The sequence below is a fragment of the Castor canadensis genome, chromosome 19 (genome assembly GCF_047511655.1).
Source record: "Castor canadensis chromosome 19, mCasCan1.hap1v2, whole genome shotgun sequence".
Classification (NCBI taxonomy): Eukaryota; Metazoa; Chordata; class Mammalia; order Rodentia; family Castoridae; genus Castor; species Castor canadensis.
Window position 1 is genome coordinate 8,938,043 of NC_133404.1, and position 9,675 is coordinate 8,947,717.

Genomic DNA, 9,675 nt, shown 5'->3' on the forward strand with positions numbered 1-9,675 from the left:
TGGTCCTGAAGGGTGTTTTTGAGATAGGGTCTCTCAGAACTATTTGCCTGGGCTGGCTTTGAACCGTGATCCTCCTGATCTCTGCCTCCTGGGTAGCTAGGATTACAGGCATCAGCCACAGGTACCTGGCTACATTGAGACTTTCTAACAGCAACATGGCAGGCACAAAGAAAATCAGATCTTATTTTTAAAATAGAAAAGGCAAAAATAAAATAACCCCTGAGTTTAGACATTTGTCTGGCTACAGTGTAAATATGAAAGCCTACTAAAAACCTCAAGGTCACAGCAGGGGAAAAGAAATAGTGCTGGGAGGCTTCTGAGACATGCAAGAGCCAACAGTTATTAACTATTAAATATTGCTGTCTTAAAAGATCAAAGCTCAGAGAAAAGGAAGATATACACATCAACTATGATACATTGTACTAACTTTTGTAAACATCACAAAGTATCCTCAATACAACAGTAATATGATAATAGTAATAAAAAAAGAACTCCCATTCCAAACACGGTCACCAAAGTTTGCAGATGGGGTGACTAAAGTTACTGTCTCATTAGAGAAACATGTTGATCTTATCAATCTGAGAAATCAGCAGGAGTAAGTAAGTACGAGTGTGGGCCATAAGTTACAAAGTTTAGAAAAAATAATTTTGAAATCACTAACAGAAAACAAGCTATTCAGTGGAAAACTGGGAAGAAGCAGAAAAGATAGAGTAGATGAAGACAGGGAAGAAAAGTAATTTTGTATGTACCTTTCTTATAAAAGGTACTTTTGCAATAAGCAAAGCCAATTAAAAGGCAAAGACTCAAACTAGAAAAAAGTATAAGGTCTGCTATTATGTTTTCTTTCAAGGACATGTGTTGAAGACTTGGTCCAAGGGTGGTGACACGGTTGAGAGGTGATAAGGTCTTGAAGGCTCCAATTTAATCAGTGGATCAACCCATTAATTCAAAATTTGATGGCATTACTGGAGGTGGTGGAAGGTAGAAGGCGAGGCATGCCCCTTCCTGTTCTCTCTCTGTCTCCACCACCATGAGGTGAGCAGATTTGCTCTGTGTCACCACAGCCCCACAGAAATAGGGCCAAGTGACCAGACACTGACACCTCTGAAACTCTGACCTAAAATAAATCTTTTTTCTTTAAGTTTTCTCAGACATTTTGTTAAAGTGATGAAATAATGACCCAGGCATACTTAAAAAACACATTAATGTGGAAAATAAAAGGATGAAAAAAGACTTTCCAGAAAACATCAACCAATTTAAAAGTGAGGTAACTATCATAGCATTTGGTAAAGCAGAATTCGAGGAAATTATTTCACTAAGAAGGAATATTACATACTCAAGTTACAGGAACGAGTAGAGCAGGTGGACCTCACCGTCATTGCTGTGTACAACTGGGAAGCAGTACAATAGCACCTAAAGCAACAGACAGAATCACAATGGCTCATCAGACTCCCTGAGAGAGAGTTCTACACAACTTCTATCAGAGCCTTGGACAATGGGAGTTTCCACTGACATGTTCCAGATGGGCCCATGCAGAAGCTTCAGCTCAAGTGAGGCTGTCAGAAGTGGGACTGAACGTGAACTGGGTATATTTAAGCAGTTAGTTTACTAGAATCGTCCTCCTTTAAGACATTTTGAAACTGTTGGATTCTCTCTTATTAGTAATAACCCTAAGTTATTATGCTCACATATGGATAGTAAAAGTTTATTGTAATCAGGAACACCTGCCTTCTGCAAGACTTGGCCAGTATACTGGGGCAAGATGGGCAAATTTCTGGACCAGTCAAAACCTGCAGCCCCCTTCTTAATGATCACTGAGCTGTAAAAGCCTCATGATTGCCTACTTTCAGGTCCAGGGACCTGGTGGTAATTTAAAGTCTCTCTCCTGGATCATAGTTGGGTCAGACTCTGAACAAAAACATCTGATCTGGTATTCATGATGGCATTCTAGCCTTTAATATTGTATGACATGTGATGTGCAGTAATTTAATTTCTTCATTTCCAATGGTTCAGGTTCATCTTTTCTCTGGCATTAGGAAAACACATGGCTGAGCTGAAGTCTGCAGGCCACCGCATTCCCAGTCTGTCCTGGAGCAAATGGCAGGTGCTCAGTTTCAGCTCACCTTGATTTGCTTCCTCTGTGCTTTGGTAGTTGCACAACTCCTAACCTTGCTCTCTTGGTTCTGACTGCATGGCTACAGTACAACACAGTCTTTAACTCTACACACCTTAGGGCCATCACCCTGGGGAGCATAAGGTGCATAAGTGCTAGGACTGTACCTGGAGGAGACCTACAGCTGAGCCCATTTTCCTGAGACATTTCTTTAAGCAAAGTTGTAGAAATTCAGGGAGACCATCGTTGGCCAAACCAAGCAAAGTCTAACACAGATGAATGACAGGCTGTGGAGCAAGTTGGGGAGAACCTGTTTTTCCAGCTCTGGTGGCAGTCACAGGCTGAGCTGACCTTAGCACCAACATGCAAACTGGAACTTTTGGGTTATGTGAAAAGCTGTTGTCTTTCACTTTATCTACCTGTAGACATAAGATTTTCCACATTCTCAAAACAGCCAAGCCATTATAATTCTGCAGATTCTAACACAGTTTTATGCTGTTTTCTTCATCAGCTGTGTTTCTTAGTCCAATATTTGACCATAGGAGAAAATGGGCTTCATGTACTGCTTCCTCCAGTGACTGCTTTCACACTTTGTATCATCCTGGAAAAATTGTTCAAGAACTCGAGAAGACTCTTTACAGTTACTGTTTTGTTGGTCTCTTCTTAGCTTTCTGTAGTGCATAGGAAACAATACTGGCTCAGCTTTCTTTGTTGAATGGAGACTCCTGGCTACAAGCTCTTTGTTTTTAATCTGTTTTAAGTACTGTGAGAATTAGCACTAGTAAGAAGGGACCTCTGATGGGCACTTATAGAATCTTCAATTTAAGTAAAACAGGATGGTACCCAGGTACCTTCTCCATCAAGCATGGCTTCAACTAAAATCACTTTGGTTCATTTAGATGTGCTCACCTCAGCTATAAGAAATTGCAGAAAATAATATCATCCTAAGTATTAGTGGCTTGATATGATTATTGCAAATCAGGATGAGCCTCACAGACAAGAGTAAACTCTCAATAGCACTAGTAGCTGAATAGTAACTTTTTTTTTTTTTTTTTGCAGTGCTGGGGATGGAATCCAGACTCTCACACACATTCAGCAAGTGTTCTACCATTGAGCATCAACCTCATCCCCACAGTAATCAACCCAATTAAATAAAATAGAATTTAAACTACTGAAAACAGGTGAGAATAACAATCCCAAATGACTTGCTGAGACATGATTGTCAAATGTGATGATATTTGATGACTAGAAGAATTCTAGGCTGTCAATGTGTGTGTTTTCACTGTTCATTTTCTGTTGCTATAACAAAATACCCACGGCTGGGTAATTTATAAGGTAGAGAAGATTATTTGGCTTATGATTTTGAAGGTTGCAAAGTCCAAATAGCATAGTGCCAGAGTCCTGGTGAGGGCCCCTTGGCTATGTCACAAGATGGCAGAGAAGAGGAAAAGAAACTGTCCAGATGCAAAAGGGACATGGGTCAAGCAAGGAAGCAAGAGAAATTTAGGAGCAGTGCCATGCTCCTTTATAAAAACTCACTCTGAGGGACTTCCTCACACTCCTGAGTGTGAGAGTGAAAACACACTCCCAAAAGAAAAATGCTAATTCCTCTAAAGACCTAACCATCTCCCACTCTACCCCATCTCTTCAAGGTTCTACTGTCCCAACGATGGTACACTGGGGACCAAACTTTGAGCACATGACAAACCATATCCAAAGCCCAGCAATGGTCAAGTGGCAGAGCTTGGAAGGAAGCATGTATGGACTGCAGGGTGGCCTCTTCTCTATCCCTCATCTCAGAGTGGCAGAGCAGGTGAGGCTGGAAGAAGAGCTTTGTGGGCAGGTGGGCAGGAGCCATGGCAGGTGTAAGAGGAATGTGGGGGCAATCATCTTTGTAGCCCTGATCACACCAGGACCAGGAGAGCAGAAGAGAGAGCATTGCTGAGTGAGCACACCTGACTCCAAGCTCCCTGTGCCCCAAATGGCATGGTTCTTTAGCCAGTCAGTGGCCTGGATGGTGAAAAGAGGAGGGGTGACCATTGGACCAGGATGAGAGCAAAGTAGCCAATGGAAGGCACACAAAGAATGCATTTCAAGAGAGTTATCCGAGGAAGGAAAAAAAAAGTTACCCAAGAAACAGAACAGTGAAAACACACATTTTCCCATAGTCTTAAAACAGAAGAAAGAAAAGCCAACACTTCAGGAAGGGGTCACCTGGAATCATAGAAGAGGTTATAATAGAACCAAAGAGATCAAAAGGAGCTGTCAAGTCTCAGGAGGTATGTGAGAAAAGCAAAAGCCATTATAGAAATGACAGTCAACTTGAAGATGCCAAAAAGAGAAGAAACGCCACTGAAATCACGGATAGGGACACTAAAGAAAGGCTTGAGGACACTGCCCAAAATAAAACGGGAAGAGAGCAAAGAGACAGAGCTGTTAGGTACAGCCTGGGAGATTTGTACAACAAAGGGTATCCATCACTCAGATAATTGGTGTTCATGGAAAAAAATAGAACAACTTCAAAGACATGAAAAAGAAAGCTTTATTAAAACTAAAGGCCTCAATTTCAGTTTAAAAGAGTGTCTTGCACTTCAGAAAAAAACTGAAGCAGAATCACTAGCACAGATACATGCTAGTGAAGTCGTGGTTCAGGAAAAGAGAGAGAAATATAACCCAAATGAGACAACCAGAAAGAAAGACAAAAAGCAAGTAATGTACCAGAGGAATAAATCATGTCATCTTAAATTTTCCAGAATATTTACTGAGAGAAGACAGTGGAGTGGTGTCTACAAGGAACTCAACTTGTAAACCTAAGAACTTGTTGTTCAGGTACAAAGGCAACAGGTGGCCTTTCTACTACCTGAAGGAATTGTGGGGAAGGAGCACACATGCACTCTTCTCGGATAGGCTCTCTTATGAAAAGATCTAGCAAGTCATGAAAAGCAAGAACCCATCATAAAAAGGGCAGGTGGAGAGCAAGCATTTCATCCAGTAAAATATACAACTGAGACTAGCAACTATGGACAATCTAGTTAGAATAAATTTAAAAAACCATGATAAAATGAGCATAGCAAAATAGCAAATTGAAATTGAGAATTGGTGCCTGAGGGAAGATAGGAGAAAGTATAAATGCTAACCTTATCTTTCCTGATAGGAATTTGAGGTAATGCTATATATAATCATAAGTACAAAAGAAATCAGATTGAGTTCGTGCTATGAGATGACTATGGTTCTAAGTGCTTTTAAGAGAGGGATGAGAAGTCATTTCATTCAACTCTCATGACAGCCCCGTGATGGAGGAACTGTTTTACAGATGAGGAAGCTACAGCACAGAGAATTCAGTTGACTTACTTGAAGGCTGTTGCAGCTGGAGTATAACATGAGGGGAAGGATTGCTTGTCTGGAAAACAATTAGTGCCATCCATTCCTGGTGAAAATTTGTGATGAAGGAAGGTGGAGCTGACACGGTGGATTCTGTCCTTTCTGATTCTGGTGCCACTGAGGAGTAAACTTTTGTTAACACCAGGTTGGACATTTCCTCTTCTAACCCGTGGCTCTGGCTGGCGGATGTTAAAACATCAAAAAGATAGGGAGTCACAGGCTGGCTAGTCCCGCTGACAACAAAACACATTGTCACCATAGGTACTACTTTTCCTCTAGGCGATGCCCATCCTGAAAACTCTACCCACCAGAATTGATTGATTAGTTGATTTGAAAAATTGAGAGACACAGGCATTTCCAGTACCAGAAATGCTTCGGTCTCTGGCATGCACAACTTCCAAGTGTCAAGGAAGAAAACATAACAATTGTGACTTGCTCTGTGAGTCTGTCATCAGAGCAAGGGGGCTACAAGCACTGTGAATATTCCAGGTGGTCCACAGTTGGAGGGCTGCTCCTTGCTACTGCCAAGGTCCTATCTCCACTGGCCACAATCGAGCATCTTCATCCTCTTTAGCCGTTTGCTCTTGCAAACTATGTTCATTTTCTCAGGCTGCCACACCAGTATCAAAAGAGTGGGCAGCTGAAACAGCAGAAATTTAATTACTCACAGTTCTGGGAGTTGCAAGTCTGAGATGGAGGCATCGCGGGGTTAGTGTCCCTTGAGGCTTCTCTCCTTGGCTTGTAGTTGGCTGTCTTCTTATGTCCTCACCTGGTCTTCTGGAAACATGAATTTTGGCAAGAACACAGCTCAGCCCATGATGAGTGGTTTTGGACAAATGACATCCAACCCTGTTAACCTATGCTGCTTTTAAAAATTAAATTATATTTATCAAGAACCATCATACTGTCAGCATTAGGTATTTTATGGCTCAAAATTCACTTTTTTCTTATCTCTTTTTATGAGATATTGATCATTGCCAACCACCTGCAAAGACCTGCACAAAAGATGGCTGGAGGGTGGAGCCTTTGTAACCATTCAGTCCTGACTGCCACCTGGGAGCTGTGTGAGGATGGGGAAATCACGTGGTCTCTCCCTTCTGAGCCTCGGCTCCTCATTTGTAGTTAAGCGTGATATTAAGGGACATGCCTGATGATGTTCACTGCAGCATTGGGTATGGTGATGAAACCTTGGATATAACCCAAATGCCTATTAGACAGAGGGATGGATAAACAAGATTCCATACTTATGTGGGAATACTTTACCACGGTTGGGAATGAGTGAAATAGCTCCCTGTACAGCAACATGAAACAATACTGAAAACATAATACACAGTGAAAAAATTGCAAAATGTTCTAGTGTATCTCACTAGAAACACAGAAAACAGTATTCTGTGGTGCTATGGAAAATATACGTGTGAGTATATAGATTAAATATACCATAAATGTACACACAGTGAAATTATAAAAAACAGATTATATAGGTTGTAAAATAAAAGGTAACTTCTGGGAATGAGAGCTGGGAAACAGGAATGGGGAGCTGTGAAAGAGACTTCTATTTTATAATGCAGTGTTACATTTGTCTGTCTTTAAACTCTTGTACAGATGTAAAATATTAGCAGCACCTGTTAGTTCTGGGAGGCAGGTATATGGGAGTTTGCTGTTTTCCCTTTCCCTTGCTGTTTACTTTTCTGCATGAAAAAAATCTCAAAAGCAAACAAAAGTGTGGTAATTGTACTTGTCTTACCTCTCTGGGCTGTTGCAGGTTTGAATCATAAAATATTTCCAAAAGTTCTTAGCAAAGTAAGCGCCTCTGTACAAATATTAGACTCCACAGCTAATCTGTTTCATTTGCTGTTGATTCTATTAACTTCCATTTCAAAAGTCCACATTGTTGGCAGCTCCAGATTTGGGGTGGTGTTGGCTGTGGTCATGATGGGAGAGGCAGTGAGGGCAGTGGGTAGTGGTGATGGGGAATGTGGTGGTGAGGATGATGACGGAGGGGGTCATGGTGGCAATGGTGGTAATCATCATCACTGGTGATGGTGGGGTTGGGTGGGGATGGTGGTGGTGGCGATGGCGATGGTGGCGATGAAGTTGACGTGTAAGGAGTGGAGTTAGGTCTGTGATCTAGCTCTGTGCCACACTGTGCACTACCACAGAATTTAATACAGTTCTGGAGTTGAGTGTCTTTTTTTCTAGTAAGACTAAATCCTCCAAAGGCAGATTTCATGAAAATGTATCTCCCACTGCTTCTAGTAAACTCTGTTCAAAGTACTGTATTTAGTGCTATAATTAGCTTTTTCTGTAAATACTTGGCAAATTCTTTTTCTTAGAACTGCAGCAATATGAGAAATGACCACAAGAGATCAGTAGAGAAACATCAACAGAACCCAACTGTACCTCAAGCAGAAAGCATCTGCACTCAGAATGCAGCTCTGAGCAGGGAGAAGCATGAGTCCAAAGGACTCAGACTGTGTGAGTGCCTGGGTTATTCCAGGTGTCGTGGGATTTAAAAGTTGTGACTCATCCAATTCAACCTTAGGCATGGAGCTTTCCCAGGGCCATGAGTGCTCAGGAAACAAGGACTTTGACAGGGATGGACCATGGGAGGCGAAGGTGAGATGGGAACAGATGGGCAGTAAATAAAGATGGAGAGGAAGCCATGGCTGGCTAGAGTCTTAGCACAAAACAAGGAGATGACTCTTACATGGAGTTTGGGCTCCATCTTTTGGAGGTTGAGCATGTGGCTAGGTGTAGGTTTTCCTATCACTGAGGCTGCTGTTAGTGAGGCAGATGGAAGAAGGAGATCGCACCATGAGTTGCTCAGCAGCTGCCAAGCCCAGTAGCTGGGGAGCAGCAAGGCTTATGGGAATTCATTGGATCCCTACCCTGTGCCATAAGGAAAATTCTGCTTGACTCCATACAAGATGATGCATAACCAGAACGGGCACATGGTCCATACCTGTGGTTCTCTACCAGGAGTAATTATTGCCTCTCAGGGGACTTTTAGCAGTGTCTGGAGACAGTTTTGGTTGTCACCACTGGGGAGGAAGAAATGTTAATGGATGGAGTTCAGGGATTCTTTTAAATATCCTGCAATACACAGCCTTCACCACACGAAAGTATGTTGGGAGCCATAGCTGCAATCTGACAAGGTCGTTGTGGCTTAGCAGGATCCTGACAAGGTCAGAGACTGCAGATGCACCACACCTCCCGCTGGGGTTTTGAGGGAACATGGAGAGGCTCCCTTTGTCTGGAGGAAAGAAACATTAACCTGAAGGTATTTGTTTATGAAAGGTCAGGAACAGGTGACATGTCCTTAGCAACCAGGCCCAGGTTTTGTGTACGTGAAATGAGGTGAAACTGGATGAAACTAGGAGGGTCCGAGTTTCGTTTATGAAACCAGGGAGTTTGGAATGAGGGCATTGTTTCCCATGCACAGACGATGTCCTTGCATTGTGTAACTTCCTGCTTTGTACTGCTTATAAGCCTAATGCAAAAATACAAAATTTGCCAGTTTGGTCATCAGCCTTCTGGTCCTCTTGATTTGTGTCTTGACTGTTCATTACTGAGTCCTTTTGGGTCAAGGATCTCTGTGATCCTGGCAGAGAAATATACAACCCCAAATACCAAAGTGCCAACAATGAGAAACCTTGTTCGGTACAAAATAAAAAGGAGGAAAGACCAGAGAAAACAATTTGTTAGAAAAAATGCCACTCACAAAGGAAGCTCACGAGAAAAGTCTCACGTCCATAGAGCAAAGTTTAATGGCAGGCCCAAACTGCCAGGCTAGCCGGGGAAAACATGGCACAACACCGAGCCTGGGTGAGCAGTGGCTTTTATAGAAGGGGGAGGGTAAGGAAGGTAGCGCATGCTCGGGAGTCTCTGGTAGGGGTGGGGCTGTCTTAGAGTGTGGGAATTTAAGGGCGGGGCTGCCATTTTGGCTGATTCACAAGATGGAGACATTATTGTTCTATCATGGCCCCATTTTTTCTTTAATAATGATGAGGGTAGGGGCTGAGGATCAGGAATTGGGGCAAAGCATCGGTCTCTTTAGCTTCTTCCTGCTGGCAAGGGACATTGTATGGGGCAGGATCCTCAGGCTCCTGTGTCCTGGTGGGGGCCCTCATAGCAGTCCTCTGGATGGTTTTGGAGAGGTTGAGATCCCTGGGGGTACAACT

The 9,675-nt window shown here is 42.6% G+C and overlaps 1 long non-coding RNA gene across 1 annotated transcript; it reads left to right on the top strand.

Moving 5' to 3' along the window:
- Positions 1-1,201: 1,201 nt before the first annotated feature.
- LOC141419212 (uncharacterized) lies at positions 1,202-9,040 on the top strand. The gene is made up of 3 exons (XR_012443875.1): positions 1,202-2,104; positions 3,173-3,294; positions 3,766-9,040. It is a non-coding gene; the product is annotated as an uncharacterized lncRNA (long non-coding RNA).
- The last annotated feature ends 635 nt before the right edge of the window (positions 9,041-9,675 follow it).